This window comes from Oxyura jamaicensis, chromosome 3 (assembly GCF_011077185.1).
Source record: "Oxyura jamaicensis isolate SHBP4307 breed ruddy duck chromosome 3, BPBGC_Ojam_1.0, whole genome shotgun sequence".
Lineage (NCBI taxonomy): Eukaryota > Metazoa > Chordata > Aves > Anseriformes > Anatidae > Oxyura > Oxyura jamaicensis.
In genome coordinates, this window is record NC_048895.1 from 33,704,154 (window position 1) to 33,729,552 (window position 25,399).

General features: G+C 44.2%; 1 protein-coding gene across 6 annotated transcripts in view; it reads left to right on the forward strand.

The window, feature by feature from the left end:
* The window catches only part of TRERF1 (transcriptional regulating factor 1), a 101,145-nt gene that overhangs the window by 15,237 nt on the left and 60,509 nt on the right, over positions 1-25,399 (forward strand). For all 6 annotated transcript variants that reach the window (XM_035321569.1, XM_035321573.1, XM_035321572.1 and 3 more), the window contains exon 2: positions 13,350-13,405. The gene's annotated coding sequence lies outside the window, so the exon portion shown is untranslated. The remainder of the gene's footprint in view (positions 1-13,349; positions 13,406-25,399) is intronic.

Here is a 25,399-nt window from a genome sequence, read left to right on the forward strand (position 1 = left end):
TATCCGTATGAAACCTCTCAGATATCAGAAGCAGTGGATTTGAAGTGTGAGCTTAACCTCCCCACAGTATCTTCCCGACTTGCTTTAATGGCTGAAAAAGATTGGTCTTGAAACTGTTGAGTTTTAAACAAAAATGATGCTGAATGGTTTTATGTTGTCATCTTTTTTCTTGGGATGAGGAGATTTGTTTCTAAGGGAAATACCTTTTATTTAGTTCCAGAAAAAAAAAAGGCAAATTCTTATTTATAAAGGCTCTGTGTGTTGTGGGTTTTGTTGTCTGGTCCCTGAGGGAAGCGTGTGTGACTTGGAAGGCAGCAGAGGTGTGTGGGCCTGGGCCGAGGGCAGGTTCCTCATCTCCAGGAGGGAGCATGGCACTCTGTAGGGGCTGCGTAACAAACGTGGCAGGAGGTGAAAGAGAAACTCCAACTCACCAAAAGTGTGAGTGGTATAAATACATGGGCCCTGTCACACGGTCATATCCCTGCATACAACTGAATAAATCAATCCATCATTCCTCCGTTATTCATCCATCAAATTTTCCTTTTCTTAGTAAATTAAAGCCGCGTTATACCTTACTTCTTGCTGTCTTTCTCTGTGTACGTTTTCTTGTATCCTGGCTGTATGGAGCTGGAGTAACGTAATGATCCCAGAAAGCTTAAAAACCCAGGACTCTTAACATCGCCCTTTTGCTGTTAAGTAACATTTTAAATTTCAAAGGAACTAGTCTATGTAATTACCGTGTGGCTAGAAATCTGTTGAGAATTTGTACTAGTGTTTGGGAAGAGGAGGCTTTCCAGGGAGAACATTAAAGCTTAAAAAAAATGCATTTTTCTTTGTCCCTTTCTCTAGTCTTTTTCTAGGTGAAGACTACTAAAATCTGTTTCGTTAGGTGTTTTTCTGTGTGAAAAGGGAAGACTTTGGTTGTGTTATACAGCTCTGAGTATAATTAATAGTTACTTCCCTGCTTTTGAAATAAAATAAGCAAGTAATGTTAATGAGGATAAAGGAGAACAGCATCCGTAAAGAAAACAGATTCCTGCAAAGCCCGTGCAGTCTGGAGTCACCAGTCCGCCAGAGACAGGGCTGCAGGTGGGTTAATTGGATTTGGCCAAATTGTGATTGCTGCCAGCCGAGGTTAGCTTAGGCTCTTCTGTCCAGTCCCTTCTTCTTCCTCCTCCTTCCTCTCTGCCTGGAGAGGGAGCAAAGTGGTTTCCTCACATCTTGGTGCTGTGCGCTGCTGTCATGCCCAGAACCTGCAAAAAGCCACCAGGCAGAGAGAGGAGCCTGGAGGCTGATGGAGGGTGTCAGAAGAGACAAAGGAGGGAATGTGAGGAAGGACTGGGCTGAGGTCTTCAAAAGGCATTTGTTAGTCCAGGGCACTGCAGTGGTGTGGTGATTGCTCTAAGTGATTTAGGAAGGGTGGTGCCCTGGAAGGGAAGGGAGGGTCTCCTCCAGCCATCCTGCAGCCCACAGCTGCTATGGAGGTTATTCCCAGGCTGCCTCTCCAGCCTGGTTGGTTCAGGACTTGGTTCCCATTTCTCTGGGGGTTCCCATTTCATAGAATCATAGAATCATCCAGGTTGGAAAAAGCCTTTTGGATCAGGAAGTCCATCCATCCATTTCTCCTTCCTCTCCTGAAGGGGGGCATGTTCTTATCTTCACAAGAGGCTTCCTGCGTGGTTTTTTCTCGGTTTCACAGGGGGTCTTTTTGTTCCTCTTTCATCCCGTGTGAGTGACATGGAAGCATGTGAAAGATAAGTTTTTACAGAACACTTCCACTAGGGTAGGCCTGCTGGGTCCTGTATCTCGGTGGTGTGCCGCTGCTCTGGCAGCACTTGGAGGGGTCTTCTTCCTGCTCCTCCGCTCAGCTCCTCGTCCTTCAGCAGGCAGGAATAGGTCCTGGGCTGCCATCGCACCTTCTTTTCCTTCTGCACCTGCCTTTGTCGCATCTCTGGCAGGACATGTGGCGGAGGATGTGGGGCTTGTTGGGTTAGAGAATCTAAGTAGCCTCCAAGACCCCCAAAATTCAGTCTGCCACGTATACACGTATTGGAGAGTTGAGTATGTTTGGCAAGGTGCTAGGATAAGCTGAACAGTCTGTGGAGGAGAACTTGACACTTGTCTCTTCACCTGTGGTGTTTGCCTTCTGCAGGTAGTGCTAAAAACACTTTTTTTTGTTGAGTGTTGACCATTTCTGGTGCTGTCCCTGAGGAGAGCAGTCTGGAAGGCGCGCTGAGGCGGCTGGCCCTGCGACCAGCCAGCACGTGTTTCTTGTAATCACCGAAATCTGTTGGGCTGGAGCTGAACGCCTCTGACTGAGCTCTGGCTCGTGGCCAAAACAAGCTGTTCGGGTTTGTCTGAGGGGTAGTTGCCAATGGCTTTCGCTTCTAAAATTTCTCTGTGAGCAGCCCTGCCTCTTGCCGGCTGCATGAATTTTGTTGTGTCATCATCGTGTTGGGGCACGGTCCAAATCCTAAAGAAACCGAGCCTTCCACCTGGTCAGTTTTCCTATTCCAGTGGTTTGGGGAATGGGGGGATTCTCCTTTCCTCATGCGGGGTGGGGGAAAGAGCCTCTTTTGTGGGCTCACTGTAGGGAGGTTGTGAGTTTTTAGGCTATCCTGTGTTTTTTATGGACGTGGGTGCTGAGCAGGTATCGAGTGGCTGCTTGTGAGTGGAGAGGGCTGTCCTTCTGAAGGTCTGTCTGATGTTTTACGGTCCATGGCTTACGTTGATAACACTCCCCCTCTGAGGAACGTAATGAGGCCACTATTTAACCAAGCTGGTGTAACTGTGTGTGTGTTTGGCTTCGGGGAGCTTCCCCACCAAAACTGCTGGGTTAGCTGCTTCTCTGGTGGTGTGTGAAGGCCGGCATCGGCCCTCTCCTGCCCCTGGGCTCGTCTGCAGCAGGCAAGAAAGAGCTCTCTATTTTTTTCTTTCTTTTTTTGGCTGAAGAGAGGAAGTGGTAGATACCAATCTTTCTTTCTTGCACACCCTTCCATGCACATCTTGGTGGTGGCCACCCAAACTGCCCCCTAGAGATGCTACCCTATCGTGACTAATTTCCTGGCGTTTATTTTGAAAACCGAGTCATCAAAGCTTGCACAGATCAGCTGGTTCAAGCTCCAGTCTGCTCTGTATGCGAAAACCTAGAAAGCATACTTCTGGGAAGAGGTGTTGGAGACTTTTTTCTTTTTTTTTTTTTTTTTTTTTTTCTTCAAATCACACACACACACAAAGGGAGGGCAGTAGTGAATGTTGGGGATTTAAATAATTTAATTGATGTATCTTGATGTCAAAATTGAGACTAAGTGCACTGGGAGTAGTAGATGTAAACTCTGCAAGTACGAAGACTAACCAAGGCTGTAATCGTTAAAAATTTACACTGCTAATTGTAAATCTATAAAAGCTCTGAGTCTCATTTGTGAGATGAACCACCTGTGAAATAAACACTATCATGTCCTTCCTTTGCTGTTTATACCGATACTTGTCACTAGTATTTTGTGGACAGCACCACTTAAGTGACTGCACGTTAGACATAACTGTTGATAACTGTTGGTTAACCTTCCTTGAAGAAATATTTTAACTAATAAACGTACAAGCACATGAATTTAGCCATTCTTTGCATGTTTTCCCAGCTATAAAAATGTTTCAGTAAAGAAAAACATCATTTTTTCTCAGCAAGTAACTGCTACTCAGGAGAGAGAGTTTTGCATTTTTTCTGCTTTTTGCTGTTCTTGTGTGTGTGCTTTAACGAAGAATGCTAACAATAAAAAAAATCCGTGTTTGAGGTATTTATTAGTGATTTGGTCGAACCAAACGAACACTGACATGCTCTTGGTGTGTATACATAAACTGCAGACATGAAATACAAAGCACTGAGTAGAATAACAAAATTAAACTTAATTGTTGTAGATACCCTGAATTAACTGAGATGCCAGTGTAAGTGCATTTAGAAAGATGAGAATTAAGACAGGTTCCCCCTTGATCTGAGCAATTCAAAAGTCAGCAGAAATCTGCTAAAACTACGTTTTTAAGGCCAGTACAATTTCAATACCTGAAAACCATTTTTTCCTGGATTTTGCCTTTATTGATGGAGCTGTAAATGCAGAATAATTGCACTGTACTTGGTAGAGTTCCTGCAGATCTGCATCAGCCCAACAGCTATCAGCCGAGCTGCACTTCCTTGTTGGCCAGAAAACCCAACACAGTTCTTTAAAAAAAAGAAAAAAAAAAAAAAAAAAAACACAACGAAAAACTGGGGGGAAACTGGCTGGGCATTAATCTTAGATAACCAGGTTCTTGCTTTAAGGAAAAATAATAACAACAATAAAAATCTTTTTCAGACAGATTGTTCCTTAGGAATACTGGGAGGAATGGTGAACCAGGGAGCTTCCTGTTAGCAGTCTCAGTCCTAGCAGTTGACTCCAAAAACCTAAACCACAGCAACCTCAGAAGGTAACCCCCAGCCTGTCAGAAGGCTGCACGAACCCTGACAGAGCATCCTCTGTCCTGCGGCCTCCCCGGCGCAAACAGTGGGGCGAGGAGGCTGGAGGAGCTCTCAGAGCCTCAAATACCATTGGAAGGCTGCTGCTGCTTTGGTGGGAGCCGTAGGAGAGGGATTGGGATGGTAGGAACCCAGCCTTTGGTTTGTTTTCCTTCCCTCTTTTCTTTCCAGTGAACAGCTTCGAGATTGCCTCGCTCTTTAGGAATTGGTTGATATCATTTCGTTTGTGGGAGAAGTGAGTCAATGACCTAAAATTAGATTTTTGTTAAAGCCCCACTCCAGCATAAAATATTTCACTAAAAAAATACATTTTCCTCTTTTCTATATATTTTATATACAGACAGTAAATAATTATATGTTATATATACATTAATTTTTCTTCCTCCTTTAAAGTATCCTTGGAAAGCTATGGCAGTGAGCCGTGACATGGTAGTGACACTTGCTGTCCTGATGTAAGCCCGCATTGGGGCTCCTCTCCAGCGTGTGCAGCTCTGCAATAAGCTCCAGTCGGTCAGACACGTCTCAATTGCCACGTGCTTGATTTCGATGCTTTCTGGGGCATTCTTGTGGTGGGATGTTGCTGGATCAAGACCCTGAATGAGCTTCTCAACACGCTGTTGGTGACCCTTGTTTGAGCAGGGTTAAGAACAAAATTGTATGCAGACTGCTAGAGACACAGCAAGTAAAAGCAGTCCACCTTCTATTTTAACTACGGGTGGTGTAGGTTTTACTGAATTGCTGTTAAAGGAGCTTGGTGAGATTTCAAACAGGCTTGTCCCACCTTCCCCCAACTGTCCTAGCGCCGAAGTGCTGCAATGCTGGTCGTATGTTGCTGCCTTTAAGAAAAGTAAAGAGAGACAGCAGGAAATGAGGACGTAAACTGTGCGCGCTTCTCAGAAGCAGAAGGAAAGTGACATCACTGCTTTTCAAACTTGGAGCAAGCTTAACTTTTTGTAATGGTTCTCGCCGTATCCACTTCATGAAGAAAAATGTGTATGTTCTATAGTACTGATGCGTCATGTTCTGAATTTTTCACAGTGCTGGTTTATGCAGACGTGTTATGGTAACTACTTCAGAATGGTTTCTGTTTTATCGAAGACCTGATTAGCTAGGAGGGAATGGGAACTCCAAATTTTAACAAGTAGTACTGGTAATATTTTATTTTTCTCTCCGCTCATTTAAGTTTTCCTTTCTTTTATTTTCATCTGCATGTTATCCACTGAAATATTATTCTGTGAGCCAGGTGTAATTTAGAATCCTGCAATAGTAATTCATTTCAGCAAAAAAGTGCTGTGAAATTTGCTATTATTTAAAAAGTGAATGTCCTAAAAGTTCTGGATTTGGAATCTTTTTTTTTTTTTTCCTCTCCTTCTTTTGTAATTCTTACTCAGTGTAATTATTTTCAGAGGGTTCTGCTGCCTTCTGAAAAAAATGATGCTCAATGAATATCATGGGATAATACAGAAGCCTGTGTAGGATGTGCACTGACCTACCTAAGAAGCCCAAGAGAGATAATTACAACCTTTTTTAGTCTACATACAACCACACTTTGTAAATGTTTTTCCATGCAAAGAATGTGAGCCAGTTACATTTTGGAAGCTATATGTATGTGGAAAATGGACTATAAAGTATAAAGGAGATGCCTATTTCAGGCAATTTTCGATGAGTTCCAGATTAAAAAAAATAAAAATAAATTATAGCATATTAAATTATTAGGCATCTTTACTAGGGTGTAAGGAAGATTTATGCTGTAATGAAATATTGCTGCAACCCAATTTAGAACTTGACAAATCTGGTTTTATAGGGCTGAATTATAAGGGATACCTCATTATTTGAGGGGAAAAAACTTTTATTGTTATTTTTGGCACCCTTGTCTCCTCTTTGGTTGGGTTGTGCTCTGCAGGAGCTGCTCTGGGCAAGATGTCTCAGCTGATGCTTTTTCAAGGGAGCTGTGCAGGATGAAGTCATCATCAAGGATCACATCCTGGCAAGCCTTTCCTACCACATGTGGTCACCGTTTTCAAGTGAAAACGCTTGCAGTCCTCATTGCTCCTCGGGACCAGAAACACAGGTCTTCTTAAAAGTGTGGAGTTCAGTCTATTGTTAGATATATCATACACAGCATCAGTATCTGCAGCTATGCCAAATGTAGCTACACCCAAATTACACGTATACTGCTTAAAACAAACAAACAAACCAACACAACGTATTCCTTCTGGATTGTCTCTCCGTTTGCACAAAGGTATGCTTAGAGTTAATGTGTTCTCTTTATGACCTGGCATTGCCGTAAGGGCTTGCAGCGGAGCATAGTATTTGTCAGTCTGCTCAAAATTTTGGGTACCGTGTACTTCTCTGAATGACTTTTGAGACTGCTTGGGCTATTCTTGTGGCTCATCACAGGTATGCTCCCCACTGAGAAACAAAACTGGAAGCAAACTGAGTTGGTGCATTTGCCTGAAGCAGAGAACAAATTTTTGCTGGAAATAATATTTATTTAGAGAGTAATGAGTTTCTTGTGTGCAGGGCTTGTTACCCCATCTGCCCAGGCATGCAAAGTGATTGATCTTGAGCAAATCACATACACTTGTAGCTACAGCCATATAGGCACACATCAGCGAGCATGTGACAAAGGAAAACAAAACACACGGGGCAAGCTCAGCTGGCAAATCCTCCAGGAGCCTTTTCTTCCACTTCCTAGGGGAGAGGGGCACAAGCTTATCCCTACGCTGCCTGTGGCTCACTTGCCCTGTGGCTCTGCAAGTGCCCTTTCAGTGCGTCGTGCCTGCCGAACGGGACGAGTAAAGCGCAGCCGGGTGGTTTGTGTGGCTGGGTGTAAGTAACACTTACCTGTGGGAGAGCGCCCTGTCACACGGAGCGGTTAGGATCACTTACTGGGAATTGAAGTCTTGGAAGTCTGAAGCTGGAACAGGCACAGCTTGGTGTGTGCTGAATGCACGCTGTGTTACGTGCTGAGCTCTCGCTAAACCATTTGCTGAGTTGTAGAGACCCTGCTGTTTTGTTGTTTTTTTTGCCCCCCCCATTTAGACATCAGTAGCCAAGTGTTTTGCCTCTCTCTGTAGCCTTAAATTGCAGTTTTTTTCTGATGTAGTCATCAGATCATATTATTTATAAAATGAGGACATCCTTTTGGACTTCAAGTGTAAACAGTCCTTTAAGTATGTGCACAGGCAGAGAGATTCTTGTCTGTTTATCCACAGTTGAAGCCCAGATATTAATAAATACCAGCATTAAATAGTGCGTTTTTTCCCTTAGTCTGCTTCTGAGTTCTCCCTTTAGGGCTCAGATTTCTTCTCGAGGTTACCCGGAGGAGAGCTTCCACCTCGCCCCTGTTGGAGTTAGGAGTTGCAGTGCATCTCTGCTGCTGTGATTTACCTGGAGCTAGGGCAAGGGAGCGAATCCTTTTGGATTTTAGATCCTCAGGTATCAACAGTACTGAAGCCGTGGCTGCAATTGCTGGTGCGTGCATTTGAGGGTCGGGTCTGCCATCTTCGTGCAGCAGGATGACGCCGGGTCCATTCCCTGGGAATTAATGTGGAGAACTGGAAGCCCGCCGAGGTGCCATCGAAGGTTTTGGCACCAAGCTGGTGCTGGACTCTGCTTGCTTGTAAGGCACCTCAGTGGGCAGCTGAGCGCTTTGGGGGTGGTGGGGAGGCACTCTGCAGGTTGGAGGTGGCTGGTGCTGCCCCGGCGCTCCCCCCGTGCATCCTCCTGTGCATCGGCTGCTGGTGGCCCCGGCGGAGATGGGAGAGGAAGAGACGGGGTGCTGTGAAACAGCGGCTGAGATAGGTGCATCTTGCAAGGATCTTTAAGGTACCGGCGGCTGCCAGGGCAGCTTCATGTATGTTGGGGTGTTTATTTTAGCTCCCTGGCTTGTTTTTTTGGGTGGCCTTTTTTTTTTTTAAACAAAACTTCAGACGGCCTCTTAGCCAATACCAGCACAGTTTGCAAATCAAAACCAAATCTGAGCATAGCACTACTCTGGAGTGAGCTGTGCTAATCGAACACACGCTTCAGTTTCCTGCCTCAAGCTTCTCCCCGGCTCTAGTTCGGCGCATGTACAGTACTGCATGCTGAGAGACACCTTTCAGACACATCCCGTTAAAGAAATGTGTGGTGGCAACCGCTCCGAGCTCCGTATTTGATGCGTTTGATTTGATTGCCTGCCTGCTCATGGTTAGGAAGCAGCTGCTTGGAGTCAGGTAGGCATCAGACAAGTCCTAGGTTTGTGAATTAACATCTCAAATGGAACGGTTGTGTGTCCTTCCTGCGTGTTGCACGGATTTCTGTGTTCCTGCGATCAGACAAAATATGTACTCTGTCAACAATAATAACAATCCCCATAAGAAATGTCACACAGTGCGCGTTGTGTGTGAGCAGAATATTTTATGCACTGAGTATGTCGAACTGATGCAATCCTGAGCAGTCCAGCTCTGCTGTTTGCAGAAAAGCAGCCCCTCAAAGCCCCTGTGATCTGATCTTCCACCAGCAATGCTGTGGCTGACTTTCACTTTCCTTCCTGTAAAGGGATTGGTATAGAAGGGAATTTGCCATCCGTTCTTAGTCTGCGTTTTTCCAGACAGGTTGGCCTCCACAAATGTTACAGCCTCCTTTTTCTCTGCGTGGGAGAGTACAAACTGCTGCTGGAGGCAAGGGGGAGAGATTAACATTCATCTGTGTTTTTTTTTTTTTTCTTTTCTTTTCTTTTTTTTTTTTCTTTTTTTTTCCATCCTGTGGGCATGGCAGACTTATGAATGTGCTGCTCCTTCGGGGAGTGTTTCTGCTTGTTGCCCTGAGAGAAGGCCACAGAGAAACGGGTACGGGTGTGAATTTCACATCACTGGTTAAACAGGCACATGAAAAAGCCAAGCACAGTGGCTCTGTGGAAGAGGTCAGAGAGGAAAATGGAAGGACCAGCAAAAGCCTTGGGCTGCTCACTGAGCGGGGACACTTGCTAGGAAACCTTTTCTGGAGCTCGTGCACATTGAGGGCTTAATGCGAAGTCTGCCTTTTTGCTTTTGCTTTGGCCTTTCATGAAAAGCGGTAAAAGTTTTATTTTGCCAGGGCTCTGCTTTGAGCAGAGATATACTTCACTGATTCATACTCTGATTTAGTGTTGCATGCATAGCCAGAAAAACTGATGGGGAAATATATATGAGAAACAAAAAATATTTAAAAAGGAAAAAAAAAAGTCTTCACTGGCATGGAAACTAGAGCTGTGATTGTAAACGCATGTACAATCACAGCGGTGACTGATAACACTCCCGCAGGACCAGGAGACTTAGTTTCGTTTTGGCAGGGGCAGGAAAGGTCCCTCCAGCACGTGCTTCTGAACAGCCCTGCCGCAAGGGGAGCTTCCATCCGTCCGGCCGTGCAGCCTTGCCCGTCGGCATCTTCCCGCTCTCCGCGAGGGGCAGGTACACAGCGTGCGCGCTGTGAGGGTGATGCATCTGCCTCTGTCTGCCTCCTTCCGCAGAAGCACCAGCCTCCCCGGCACTCGAATTGCCTGTGCAGAAGCAGCAATAGCCTCGTGGTCCCCAGGGTCTCCTGCTGCTGCCAAATTAGAGTATCTCTCTCAATTAACAGCCAGGCATTCTTTCCCCCCCCTCCTCCTCCCTCGCCCCATCCTAATGGGGAGTGGTTAATAGTTATCATTTACTAATTTAGGGATCTGGAAGGTTTGTTCTCAATGTGCTGCAATCAGGAGATCTCGCTCCTCGCCCAATTAGTGGGCCCTGCAGCCAGGCGGGCAGCCTGCCTTCCCGGCGCAGGGCGTCCGGAGGCGATGGGGCCGCAGGCCCGGGCGGCCGCTGGGGGATCGCAGCACCTGGGGAGCCTTCCCAACATCTTGCCTGAGCTGCCGGAGGGGTACGAATGCGGTGTTTTTGGGTGGATGTGGTAAGGATTTTATCTGGGGGATGGCATGGGGATTGCGGAGGGTGATGGGGGGTTGTACAGAGCTGCCATGCAAAGATTCGGAGGGATGTTGCTAATGGGTATTGAATGAAGTGAGGTCAGTATGAGAGGAACAAAAAAAAAAAAACACAAAATGAGGTGAGAGAGGAACAAAAACCCTCATTCAGGTAAGGCAGGGTAAGGGCAGTGCTGCCCCATGAGGGGCTGGTTCAGTCCGGGTGGGTTCGTGCAGTCGGTTCTGTGGCTCTTCAGAAGCATCCTGTGGGGCTGGGCTTCCCTGCTCCGACACATCTACGTCCACGTTCCAGTCAGGCTTTGGCAAAGTAGGAACAGCATCATCCGTATCCAACTTTATTTAAAAAGAAAAAATAAAGTCCGGAATGCCAGCCATCTGCTGACGGCTTCACACAGAGGCCGTGTCCCCTCAGGGGATGGAGATGGTGTGTCCGGCCAGAGAACCACCACTGGAGCGTGTCGTGCCGAAATAGCCCTGCCCGGTGACAGGGAATTAGGGTCCCTTCCTGCTGGCAGGATCCACAGCACTTTCTTATGAGTCCCTAAGAAGAGATTTGAGCCTTTCTGTGAAGGGGATGCTGAGTGTTGGTGTGGTTAGGAGCTGCTGTACTGGTGATTGAGGCAAGAAGATAGTCAACGCTTTTCTTCTTGTAGGCTGGTCGTTGGGTGTAATGTTGTTTTGGAAACGGTTTAGGTTGTGGTTTTGTACAAGTTGGCTATTAAAATAGGCCCACTATCTTGACGGGAGCCAGTATGAGCCCTTAGCCTGACGCAGGAAATGAGCAGACTCGTTTTTCTTTCATTCTTTCATCTCAGTTACCCCCAGCAAATGCCCAGTCAGTTTTGATTTGCTTCTGAAGGTGCTTTTTTTCTGAAGTCGATGTGCCTTGCTTTTCTTTGTTGTACTTCTCTGTTTCTTCCTATTATAGAAGTCAAGTGCTGACTCTGTTCCCGTAGCTCTGGGTGAAGGTGAACACTAGTAAGGCAGTAGACAGTTAAAAAAAAATCCATTAATTAAAATATTTACATTGGAAGCTGCAAAACATTTGCTCTTTGAGTAAAACAAACTTCCCCATTGTTCTTACACGATCGCTGCAGTTTCTCTGAAAATAGCCAGGAAGAGGTTGAGCTCTGAGGAATTTTACTGGGTTGGCAAGGGAGTAGGAGTGCAGGGGTGCTCAGCTGGGCTCCTGTTCGGTAGCTCTCTTCTTCCTCAAATCCTTCTGTCCTGTGGACAAAAGATCTCCTCTTCACACACATACACACAAAAAAACCCACAGTGAAATATGTTGGTATGGTGTTTCTGGTGATGCCAAAGCCTGAATGATCCATGTCCTTATGAATAACAGGTATTTCTCAATGAAGCAAACGGCAACTGAAAAGAGGAAATATGAGGGACTAAATTGTGTCAGTGAAAGATGAGGAAATGGTTTTCAGTGTATGAGAGGTTTCTTTTTAGCACTACAAGTCTGCACTGCTGTACACCTCCAAAAGAAGAGCACAGCGCAGAGGGGTGCCCAGGCTGGGACCCGGTACCGCTGCTCCCGTCCCACTGGTGGGGAACTGGAGGATGCACTGGGCCCCTGCTGTTCCCGAGGGGAATCGCTGCCCGAGGGAAACCAAGCCAGCATGCAAAGCAGGCACGTCAGATCCGGGCTTAAAAAGCAGTGTTTCTCTTGCATCCAGGTTTGTGCTTTAGGCACAGGAATGCTCTTTGTAGAGTCATTGTAGGAAAAAATAAGTAAATGTGAAAATAATTCATTTGAAATCCTTCCATTCCTGCCATATCTCCTCCCAGATAACTGGATAGAGAAGAGGTTTTTCTTAAAAAAACAAAACACAACAACAACAAAAACTGTTCTCTCATAGAGCATCCCATTTCACTTGCACATTTCTGGTCTTTTTCAGCTTGGCCGTGGACTAACAGGCTTCTAGTGCTGGTGGGCAGAGTGCTCAAAGTGCTAACAAAACGTGTGGAGGGGTTTCTCTGGTGGGTTTGGAGATTCTTGGTTCACTCTTTTTTCTCTAGGCAGCCCCTAAACGCTTTTCAAAGTGTCAAACTGGACATCTCCCTTCTGCTGTGTGGGTTTGCTAATTGGATGGATTGCAGGTCATGCCCCCTTAATTTAATGGTGTTGTAGAAGCCTGTTTGTTTGAGCTTGTTTGTTTGAGCCCAAGTCTATCAGGATTTAGATCTTACTAATTCCAAAGTTGCAGTTGTGTTAGTTAGGTGTGTGGCACTCTTTCCTTGTGACCCCAGGTATGTTGAATTGTATTATTCTTACCTAAAAAAATCCTTCTGTTTCCTTGTCAGTTTGGGATGTGAAGGTGATAAGACATTACTTGATCAGGGTAGGCATCATTTAAACCTGTGCATGAGAGCTTTGTTTCATCCATGTCTTGCATGCTTTACCATACTTAAGAAGGACTGTGTGTTGACAGTTTCTTGGCCTGCAGATGAAAGGTGCAACGTACCCAGGTTTGATACACTGACAGAAAATTGTCTCCACGATGTATAAGGCTGCTGTGATTATTTCTAGCCATTACCATTGGTCTCATTTTACAACTGTGCACATTATATAATTTGATGTTCATTTAATTTAATGAGAGGATGCTGCAGACTTATTTATGACTCGGTAGGGCAACCTGTACACTTTGGCCACCTCTTGTAACCTTTCTGAAGGAGGAAGAGCATGTTTCTTACAGAACATGTTACAACATCTTTAATACATTTATATCCAGGTTTCCCAGATTCCTGCAGACAGGAGGGCGACTTGCCTGGGGTGTGGATTATACTGGAATGGGAGCAGAAGTTTAACTTTTTTCTTGAACTGTTTATTAGCTTTCTGTTGTAAGGTTATCGAGTGGTATTAATGGACTTTTCCTTTTGTTGCAGATGGAATTTTGTGACTTGCTGGATTCTGAATAGGGCGAGGAGATGTGTCTGATAAGGTAAGAGAAGAGGGTAAGATAAGCATGTTCTTACACAGAACAGTCTCACTGGTCTTGTGTTCTGGTTGAAGAAAACTGTTTCATTCCTTGGCAAAGCCCTGCAAATAACTGGGGTGTTTATTTATATATTTTGTCTGTCTCTGATCTTCAGAGCAGGGATCATTTCAGTTTGGTACAGCTTCTATCCCAGTCCTTTTTCCTGGTGAAGTGATAGATGAAGTCTAGGCGACAGAAATACAACTCTTTCAGGCATGAGCTTAGCCAGGTAGGTCGTGCTTACCTTAATATTGTAAAGTTTCTTAAAAGTTACGTGTGAGGTAGAAGCCTTTTTGTTTGGGTTCAGGACCCCACCCCCCAGGACTTTTGAAAAGTAAAAAGATCTTTGAGCTGTTTTAGCCTTTATGCTTTAAAACTTGTTTTTTTTCTGTTGCAATATTTTCAGAATTGGACTGTTTTGAATAGGATAGAATGAATATCAGTAGAAAATCTTTTGGTTTGACTTTGAAACAAGTATTTGCTGTCACTGATACGTTGAAGGAAGCTGCAAGTTTGCAGAAGTTCAATAGTAGCATTTGAAAAAGGCTGTGTTACGATAGATGCTTTTTCTCTTTCAGTTTCTGGTCCAAACATTTCTACTGTCAGAGAAGAGTAGATGTCTTTAAAAGTGTTGGAATAACTGTATTCAGATACCAAACAGCTGAATATAGTAGTAGCGTGATGCAGGAAATATCAGTCTTTCAACCTGCAGTCCAACCTGCAGTCTACTATCTACCTCATTCATTTATGTATTTCATTTCATCTCCTGTGTGAGCTCTGTGTAACTTAGGGGCCTCAAAATCCCTTTTGTTCTTTGAGGCTGTTGGTTGGAAAGTGTAGTGAAAACAGCTAAAAATATTATGTCATCATGCAAGGATCAGGATTAAAAGCCTTTTTCCTTCAATTGAGAGATTTAGCTCTTGGAAACGAGACTTTTTTTTTTTTTTTTTTTTTTTTTTTCCATTTTAGTTTTGTTTGCTTAGTGGAGTTACTGTTTTGGAGGGTGGCTACCCGAGGAAGAACTGAAAACTGTAGGTGGCTCTCAGCCCAGCATGGCGTATGCAGGAATCAAAGGCTCGCTTGCTTCTTAGCCTTCTGCAAATCTTGGGCATTATCCCCTTTGTCCATTCGAACCACACCCTTTCATACCACCACCACTGAATTACATTATAAATATTTTATTTAATGGCTTAAAAGGCCACCTTTGAGTAGATGGTATGTGTATAGCTGGTAAAATACAGCTCTTCAGGTGAGAGGTCTGGCAATCTGCAGCGCTATTATGTAAAGCACCTCAGCAGCACATACCTCGCTTGTTATGTAAACGATCTTCACTCACTTGCACGTGTTGGAACCGGCCTACTTCTGTTCCAAGAGTGGCGAATTACGAATTACGGCTGCGTTCAGGACTTCTTAGAGCGTGTTCAGCCCGACCGTGCGGGCGGCCCAGCTGCCGTCCCCTCACGTGCCTGCCACCGGCCTTGCTGCGGTGGTGGCCGCAGTGGTGGTGCCACCGCCCGCGCAGAGCCCATGTGTGGAGTCGAGCGTGGCCAGTATGGGTTAGATATGAATGCTTGTGTTCAGGCTGGTTTTCTGTAGTGGATTCTGTCGATTTTTTTGGGGATGCAGGTGGGACTGCACCTCAGTACTCACTCAGCTGCTTGTGTTTTCCTAGGACCTTGCTCCTCATAATTATTTGATTTGTCTAACTCTGTGATTTGTTTTTTGTTTAAAGTATCACTCTTTGCTGCAAAGTGGATATTCATGAATGTACGTGCTTTAACCTGGGCAGTTTCTGTTTTAATGCCTCTCCCAGGGAGAGCTTGCTCTCTCCTTACCTCATAAAACAGCTACCGAGGGAGCTTTGTGTCTCGAGCATGTTCTCCTGCTTAAGGCCTTGACACCTTTTCTTGCCATGGTTTTATTGCCAGCCCCAGGCAGGTACAAATCGTGAGTCAGGTCCCTAGAAATCACAGGATTGGCTTTAAAATGAGATTCCGGGAGAGAGAAGTTAACACTTCCCACTGGCTCTCGTCTTTCACCTCCAGAAGAGAAGATTCTGTCCTGGCAGTGTGTGATGCTGTTTCAGGGTTGAAATTAATCCTGAGCTACAAATATGCCTGTCTCATTCTCATCTTTTGGCTTTGAGAGGGACTTCATTTATTTGTTCCTTCCCTGGCAGCCTGGGGCAGAGAAGTGTCACTGTCCCACTCCCTGTCCTCCTGCCTCGCAGGAAGAAGCGGCTCTCCTGTTCATACTCCTGCTTAAGGCCACCATTGTCAGGCACCCCTAGTTCTTACAGCTATCCCTTATTACTGTTACTTTTTTTAAACTACTGTGTTCCCTCTCCCCATTGGCTTCTGTGCTTTTATCCTCCCATGCAGGCATCTGGATCCTGTTCCAAATTTGCTCTCAGGTCCTGTCTGTGCCTCGTGTCCAAGCTTTCTCCTGATTACTTATGGTTTCATGGATATTTCCTGACCAGTATTCATGAGAGCATCATGAGATGTGGTGAGCTTGTGCTGATGTTGATGGGTGCCAGAGCTCTCACCCAGCATTTTCTTTTCCTTCCCCCATATTCCCATGTGCCTTTATCTTGCTTCCTTCCCAAAAGCCTGGGGCCCTTGTGAACTAGAAGTTAAGCTTCGCATGGTGTCTGCCTGATAATTTGGATCAGACCTGTAAAATCATTCTCTCAGAGCTGATCTAGTTTCAGAGGTACATTTGTGAGATGAAAATGACTCTGATCACTGTGATGGCGTTGTGTCATATTGGAAAGGAAATGACAAGGAAGTAACAGTTACCAGGCCTATTTTCACCCTCTGTTAAACAGCATCGACCTGATGGATTGCTGCACCAAGGCCGCTTGTCTTAACAGTTCTAAATTAGATTACCAATTAATATTGATTATCTGAAAAGCAGTGTGTTGATGTATGTTCTGTTATAAATGGCTGGGGCATGCTATGTTCATGCATTTTATAATGGCAATCTGTTTTGCAAACATTTCTGGTTGTTCTTTTTAAAAGAGTCTTGGCAGTGAAAACAGCAGCTTAATTCAGAGTACAGTGTCTCACTGAAGTATTTGTGCTCTTTTCACATTTTGGGTTATTTTTCTTGTTTTTTTAGTGGGAGTAACACTTGATTTTGATGAGACCAGATTGAGGCAAGGTCAAAGAATGATTTCTGTCTAAACCGGTGCACTGTGGTTTCTTCTTGTGCTAATGCACATACGTGAAAAATTTTGGCATTGCTGCTAGATTAGTTTTGCTAATGTTCTCTGACACTGTGTATGAATTATTTTTGTCTCCCCAGAAACCATCTTAGAAAAACTTTAAAAATAAGAAAGCCTATTTGACTAAAAAGAGTAACAGGTATTTTGAGTTCCCTTTCTTGTGTTATTTAGTTGTTTTGTCACAGTATGTGGAAAGTACCTGGAAAGTACAGGGAGGAAAATGGGAAATCTCTCATGCATAAGGAAAACCTCTAGATAACAAAGCTGGGGGGAGGGAGGGTGGAATATCTACATAAATGTAGACATCAAGGTAAATGCTTTTTCCTTTTCTTTTTCTTCCAGAAAATTTGAATATTTGCACAATCTGATGTTGCAAGTTGTAAATGCTTAACACTTCTGAAAGAATAAATTACTTCAGTGCCTGACTGTGTAGATAACTGTCAGCTTCAAAGGATGAAGTGAGTTAGAAGGAATGTCTGGAGATCTCGGCACAGGCGAATATTAGGCGGAATACAGAAAGAGGGGGGAATACATTCAACTAACATAACAGAGGCCTAGATGTACGTTTATATATAAATTAAGACTAGCCATGTTATGAAAAGCAAATTTATGTGGTTCTGCTTTTAAAGTGGAATACTCAGTTCCCCCTTCCCATCTCTGTCACAGTAGGTTTCCCAAGCTTGTTGTTGTAAGAACTGTGCCTCTTCTATAAACATTGAGACGGAAAATTGACCTATCTTATACTTCTCAAGTTATCTTTACAGTAAAGGTCACCTTCCACTGTTAGAATATCCTTGCTGTGAGCTGCTTGGTTCTGTAAGAGGCAGGTAACTTTCTGCAGTCTTGACCAAGCAATTAAGAGAAACTGAAATTAGCACCGTAAGACACACAGTCAAGCTATGGGGCTAAAATGGAAAGAGCCATTTCAGCTTTTGCTTGAAAAGTGAACCGATCTGCAGTTCCCCTCTGAGCTTGTAAGCACAAAGAAGAAGGAGTGTTGTTGGCCTTGCGGTTTCTGGGGTACATGTTGCCTGTCTCTCAGCTCAGTGAGCCAACTCGGGGTACAAGACCTGTACCAGCTATGAGCTCCTCCTTCTCCTCAGGGTTATTTGTCTGAGCTGTGTCCCTGGGCTCAAACAGGCACAACGGGAGCATCAGGGCAGACCCAGGGGGTGCAGCAGCATTGCCCCTGCTGCTCCAGATCTCTGGGCACCTCTACAGCTCTGTCAGCTCAACCAGAGCTCAGAGACATGGCGTGCAGGGCAGAGGACCCTCAGCCTGGGGAGCCTGCTGCGTGCCCGCTCCGCTGGGCAGGGCGGCCACCAGTGCCAGTGCATGAAAATAGCGCTGGAAGCCAGGAACTTGTAACTGCAGCTCTGCTAATGACTAGCCTGTGGTTTTGGGCAACTCCCTCAGCCCTCTTTGAGTCAGCTCCCCTGTCAGTAAAAAGGGGATAATACTCCTTTATAACTTACTGCTGAAATGATTAGTTGTTGCGCACGGTGCTTCAGGTATCAAGGTCCTGCCATGTATTGTTACCATTGCTGTGGCGAGGCCTATCTCAAACTTTGTTAGAAACCCCAGCTCCAAAAACACAAAAGCTTTTGGGGGCTGTTTTTTTGTTGTTGTTCCTCCTCTTAACTATTGAAACAGATCAGATTGACTCTCAGTACTGAAGTGCTAACCATCAATACTGGCCATCTGGATTGTGCCCTCCTCTCCTCCCCTTCTCCTTCCTCCCCACACTTCCTCTCTTGACTTTCCACTCTTCACATCAAATTTTTCCTAAGTGAATTAAGGACAGATTGCCAGGAGATTTAAAAGGGAAGTTTTAGTTGAGGCTGAAGGTGAAATCCGAGCAGAGAAGATAAGGCTCTGCTGCTGAGGCAGAGAGGTAGGGAAACGCTCTGTTTTTTTCCTTCACAACCCGTTCCGGGTGGCAGCCATGCAGTTTCCAAGCTCTGGCTTCTGTTGCCAACCCGAGATATGCCAGAAACTCACTGGTTCAAAAAAAAAAAAAAAAAAGAAAGAAAATTCTAAAAATGTTGGGGGGAGCCCAGTGAGTGCGAAGTTGCAGAATTCATATTTGAGATTTTTTTTAAAAAAAAAAAGCTCTAGAAATTAAAGAAAAAAATAGTCAAGGTCCCAGGGCTGAGCTGGTGGCTGTGCTCTGAGAACACGAGAAGCTTGCTCGTAGTTAGCTTCCCCCACAGATGTGCTCTACTGGCTCATGACCGACCCTCAGCTCTGGGTGGTAATGTCCTGCTCCTGCTGGAGGAGCTGGTGCTGTGAGGAGCTGAGGGCTTGCCCTGTGTCTGGGCAGCAGAGGTGGGAAGGGAAGGGCAGGTGGCTGTCAGTGGTCCTTGCTGGGTGGCAGCCTGCTGACAGCCCAAGAAGCCAAGCCTGCTGCAACTCCTGTCCTCTACTGGGCTGCTGTCTTCATTCTCAGCCAGCATGCCCTGAAATGAAATCAACTGCTCGTGATTTGTGGGCATCATAAATGCCAAGGAATGGGCTGTAGCTTTAGGAAACCTATATTCTATGGAATACATTCATAGATGTCTGTCCCAAGAATAAGCCTCTGTTATCTGCTCATCCTGTCTTAGTGCAGATCGTGAGCTCTCGCTTGGTAATTTCTACAGAAAGCCCCTAAGTTCTGTTGTTACTTTGCAGAGGTGTCCACTCTTGACTATAAATGACAGAATGCAACGTGTTGAAGTTGGAAATTGCATTCATTTCTCTCTGGAAGGATTTTAGGCAATTCTATCTTCTGTGCTACATACATTCTTGCATACTTTGTAGTAGTAGAGCATTTTGCCAAGAATGCAGCAATATGGCAAACACTTTCGTGTATTTCACTGTAGAGGGGATGTAGTGTCGTGCCTTGTCCTGGTGTCATTGTTTAATGCAAGTTGCTATGAGCCAAAAAGTGGGGAGAGGAAGATCTGACTATTACAAGCTTCAGTGTTCAGATCTGCCATGAGTGATACTCTGGGAAGCTCACTTCGTGTCCCTCATTCAGCCACACAAAAATGTGCATTTCCAGCACTGATTGACACTAGCTGGACTGATCGACAGCTCTGCTGCTCTGTCCTGGAGCACTGGGAAAAGCCTTAAATACTCTGAACGGAGGCCATGGAGCACTTTGAAGACCCGTAACGATAAGCTATGATTTTAATACCCTAATGGTGTATAGGGAGCAGCCTGTGCTTCTGAAGATGTCCTCCGAGAGCTGTTCTGGTTGGAGTTGCTGCGGAGGTCTGTATTTCACAGTGTACGGCACTGCTGCACAGTGGGGAAGATGTAAACGGCAGAGCAGTGGGGCAGAGTTTTAGTCAGCTGGGTAAGATGAAGTGTTTCTTGTGGATGCTGCTTTTTGCCAGCTTGCTGCCGATGAGTTTCTGGGCGTATCAGTTAGCTATAACTAAGTACTGTCAGGCAGAAGAGATTAATTCTGAACTCTTCAAAATGCTTTCCTCTGCCCAGCAGCATCGTTTTTGGGCCTAGTTTTGACTAATGTATTCCTTATCTTCTGAGTAAATTTTTGTGGAGAAATCGAGCCATTTTGTCAGTAAGTCACTGATAACCACTATCCTCTTTGATAAGCAAAATACGCTGACTCTTTAATTCTCAATATAAGATGTATTTTCTGAGTCTTTAGCTGTTCTTGTGGGACCTTCTTCTCTCCAGTGAATAGACCAGAAATACATGTTGCTGTTGCTGTTATTTTTCTTAGATAATGCTCTCCCTCCCACCCGGCCTTATACAAAATAATGTTCTTATCCATCCAGCGGCTACGTTTCCTTGCTTAGCTGCAGGGTCGTGCAGGAAGTTCAGTGTCTAGATTGTGTCTGCCATGGCCCCAGGGCTTTCTACAGGATCATTGCTTTCCAGGATGCAATTCTCGTGATTCTTTTTTATTCCCCTAAGTTTGTAACTTCTGTGGCATTGCTGTATTTAAAGCTAGTTGTCCTTCATGTAAATTATAACTATCAAACAACAACAACAAAGCCTTTACCAGAAAGTAACCTGATTCACTTTCTGCTTACAGTTGTTCCAGGTTTTGTGTTCTGTGCCAGTGACAACTGCAGTCATACCTTCTTTCAGGTTCTTGGTAGAGGCAATGGATAGCATCACTTTAGGCCCCCAAAACGCCAAAGAAAAAATGTGAGAGGAAGTGGGGTGCATGTTGTCGTTAGAGATAATACTTAAAGGATTTTGAATCTTAAAAATTGAACTACTTGTACTTTGCAGTTTGGGTTTGTGTGAACATAATTGCAACTTTGAATTCTTTCTTTTAAATATCACATGTATGTGGGGGTGTAGTTGTTTTGTTTTTGCTAAGTAGCATTTTTCTGGAGAATTGTATTCATACCACTTGTGTTCTTTTTGAAGGTAAAATTTAATGTTGATACTTCTTTTTGGTCTAGTTCTTAGGAGATTGAGTACCAGACAGTTGCGCATTACCATCAACTCGTAGTCAAAAGGTACAGTCTTGCAAAGACTTGACAAAAACTAAATGAATAGCTCTCAGTTTCCTGTGGGTTTTTCTTTTTTTTGTATGTCTGTGTGCTGCTTACCAATAAGGAATAGAGCAACTTTCTACTTCTGAGATAATGTTATTTCCAATTTTTATACTGTTGAAGTAATTTTTGTTAAACAGGAAGAAAAAAAGTTAATAACCTTGAAAAGGAATTTCTCTGCAAAGTGTGCAATCAGGGTTGGGATCTTTTTTGCTCTTCTGTTTTGTTGAGAGGAAAAAAACTGTGGTGCTTTAGTACTTCATTAGCCTTTTGCTTTCAAATCCAGAGCCTTAACAGTGTGCCGCTTTCATGATTCATTTTAGCATTTGCCCGTGAGAATAGTATTTGAACACCTCTTAGAGATGAAAAATGTCAAGACCTTTGTTTCCACAACAGTGTTGTACACAGCTTTGTTTTATTCAACTCACTGCCCATTTGTGAAGTGAGTTGAGGAATCTGCTTAGGTCAGCCCAGGAAGTCTGTGGGAGCTGGAGGGATGGTACCCTCGCACCAAAACCCTCTTCTGGTGGCCAGGGGATGCTCTCCTTTGTGTCTGTCTTCTGTAGGCTTAGATGGATTTTTGCCCTTGCTAAATAGTAGTGGTGTCACTTTGATCCTATGTATTTCTGGTTTGAAAACTTGAGTATTACTCTGATTACATGCTTCTTTCTTATAAAAGGAAAAGCATATGCTCGCTGGCCCTTATCCTAGTCTGTGCTATTTAAGACAGGCAAATGAGTAACTTGTCGGTGTCCCACTTAAATTTCCTCTACATTTCTTGAATAGACAAGTTGGAAGAACAAATTATCCCGTTCTTTTTCTCTTGGCTTTCTTCTGCTGGCTTGCAGCTTAAAATATTATCTCTTCTAGTAGGCTTAAGCAGGAGTGATGAAGTCTTCCCTAGATGCGTCCTCTCAAGTTGAATTAGCTATACCATTAACCCCGCTAACAAAACTCAGTTGAAGTAGAACTTTTTGACACGATGCTATTGAGATATCCAGCAAGCTTTTACTGAATGAAAAATGTGAAAAATGTGCTTGGAATGTACTTGTGCAGCTTCCTGTGTAACTTTTGCCTTTGATAGGCTTTTGGAAGGACCATGCTGCCTAGAAAACTTTGTTTGTACCAAGAGAGGCTCTTAGGGAGCCCTTGAGGGGTTGCTGCATTCTCTCTCTCAGAATAGATAAATGCATGCTCTGTGGGTCACTTACTCGAAGAGACCAGCTGTTTCTGAGTTTTGGGTTGAGGGTGGGAGTCACATGTGAGTGTGTTCTTATTTCTCAAATTTCTGGGTATGATCTGAGGGAGTGAAAAGGATGGCATGGCATGCTCTGAGCGCCCCAAAGAAGAATGGAGTCTTGAGCCTGTACAGCAGCCTTGTGACTCAGACTTGTTGCAACGAGAACAAAGGAGGTGAAACTTTTTTTTTTTTTTTTTTTAATTTAGCCTCAAGAGATACATAGGGGTCATCTGTCGGTTGATCTGAAGTTCAACCAGCAGCTTCTGGTGAGACCTGTTAGTGTGTGAGGTTTGAGTAAAAGTAGTAATGGTCATCATTCAGCAAAACCACAGCTGGCAGCGGTTAATGACAAGGTATCATCTGGCATTATAAAAGCACTTCGTTAAAACAAGAAAGAGGATCGTGTGTCCAGATGTCAGGGTGATGGATCCTAGTGTGAGAGTCAAAACAGGTAATGTTCTTTAAGTACTAGTGAGTCACGTACAGTCAGGAGCTCCTGTGCTGTCTGTCATGTAAGACAACTCCATGTTCACTTCGCTTGCCTTCCTTTTGTACATGATTTTGTTTTTCATTATGGATTAAATTTGAAATTATTTCCTTACTCAGTTATTACCATAGTATAAAATGTTAACCTTTTTCTTGTTGCTTGTCTTTTATATAAGTTTTTACTTACTTTTTATTAAAGCAATACTATTATGTAATTATATAAAAAAGTGTATACAAAGAGTAGCTGAATGTGAGAGAGACAGACTGACCTTCTATGTTCTTTTTCTCTTGTTTAAAACAAATTGAGACTTTTGTGATATTTTACTAGCAGTCTCCTGCTTATCCAGGGAAATTATTTTTAAAGACCAGACCCTGGGAGTATTCTTTTCATTTGGAAGGGGTTACTATTAGCTTTCCAGGCTTGGCCACTGTGGCTGGTACCTGGGATGTAAAAACATGGCCACACAGGTTGCTGGTGGTGAGAATGTTGTTTGTGTAACTGTTTCTCTTAGGAGGAGGTGAACTTATTTCTTAATGATTTAACTACTTAATCTTAGGAAATCCTTGGGGAAAAAAAATGTCTGGGAAATTCTGCCAGACATTTACGCAGGTGTGGTGATAGAGGAGAGAAGGGACTATGCCTTCTGAAGTAAAACATGGGGCAGGAAGTTCTGGAGCAAGTGTTGGCCAGAAATGCTGAAATACAGAATGAATGTGGGGAGGCAGGACATGGTTCTTTTGGTGGTTGCACCGCCAGCAAGCTGCTTCAGCCTGCCTGTGCCTCTGAGCCTCCACCTGTGTGGAACGAGCTACAAGACATGTCTCAGAACTGTTGTGAAGGTGCTAAATTAATGCTTTCAGTGGAAGATCACAGAAGGCTTTGAATAAAGCTTTACAAAGTGCAGAGTGTTCTTACTATTAATACCAAATAGTTTGTGTGCATCTCTTAAATGACAAGGAAAATGAAATGTGCCAGATCTGTGTAGCTGGAGAAACATTTGCTCGTTATTTTGGAAGAGCTGGAAAGTGCAGATGGAGAAGGGAGGAGTGAATCTAGGTATGGAGGACAAATCCCATGGACTGTCATCATGGATGTGGTTTTGGACTCCTTCATCTTGTTGCCTCACATCTGTAAATCCGTTCTGTAGATGGCTGTGTTTTTGTGAGCCCAGTGAGAGGGAATAGAGTGTTTACTAATGCAGAATAATGCATCGCAGAGGAAGCTGCTGCTGAAACTTCTTACTTGAAGAAAATGTGACAAACCAGGAACTGCTGAAGTCCTTTTCTTAAATAGGAAATACACGCAACCACAAAAGACAAGTACAGTGCTAAGTGACTGGCTGGAACCTATATTAGAAATTTGGCATTTAAAGAAACAGTCTCTTGGCCTGCTTTGTCATTTGGATCATACTCGACAAGCTGAAAAAAGGCCAATATGTATCCTGTCAGAAGAACAACAACCAGCAACATTTGAAGCTACATATCCATGGTAGGGTTCTCCTTTCAAGTGATGGCCTGACCCACTCCGCTCGGTGGAACTGAGGCTCAGGCCCACCTCATGGCAAGGAGGGACCTTTGTGGTCAATCCTTCTGAGGCAGAGCTGTCCCTGGTCGCAGTTCCTCCATCTGCCCTGCCCAGGCTGCCCTTCTGCACCACAGGCCTGATGCTTGCAAATATCTCTTGGTTCGTTTGAAGGTAGCTCATGGAGAGTGGCAGAGATGAGCAGACAGCTGGAGAGTCATCTCGTGTTTCAGTTACTTTAGCTGGTACCAGTGAGGTGTGGGCTTCCTGCGAGCAGGTGAGAATTGAAAGCCCTGCCGCCGCCTTGATTTGGATACCAGCGCGCTCAGAAATGAGGAAATTACTGCCCTTTGACTTACAATGGGGATCAAAATAAGAACCTCTTATTCAGAGAAGCGAGTCCTCAGCTTGGCTATTTAAGGAACAGCTCCATGATGATTTCAGTGCTCCTCTGATTGGCAAGTTGGCCATCCTTTGAACTCCTGAGTTCTAATGAAGCTTTTTTTTTTTAAATATGAGCTCTGGTTGTTAGCTAGTCAGTTAAATATCCTAGGGAAGGCTTTGTGGCTGATGATTAATTCCGGTAATTAATGCTGTTGTTGAACTGGGGTTCAACGGATAACTGTACTGGTTTTACTTCAGAACTGCTAACCTGAGGAGATGTGTTGAAACTTTGACTTGGTTAAAAAGTTAAAGCTCTATTAAATTTTAGCCTAGGAAATGAACCTTTTAGATCTATGTTATGTTGTTTCCATGCCCTAAATAAATCCACGTAGGCTGATCAACACTGGGTAGTTTGGTTTTGAGTCAATCCCTGCTTTTCAAGAGTTGTCTCAGAGCCGGTAACATCATCTGACATGTAGCTCCTTTGTGATGTTGGGTTCAGACTCTTCTGCCTCTGTTCCTCTTTGTGCATGCTACATTTCTAGCACAGCATCACAGTACTGGTGCCATTTGT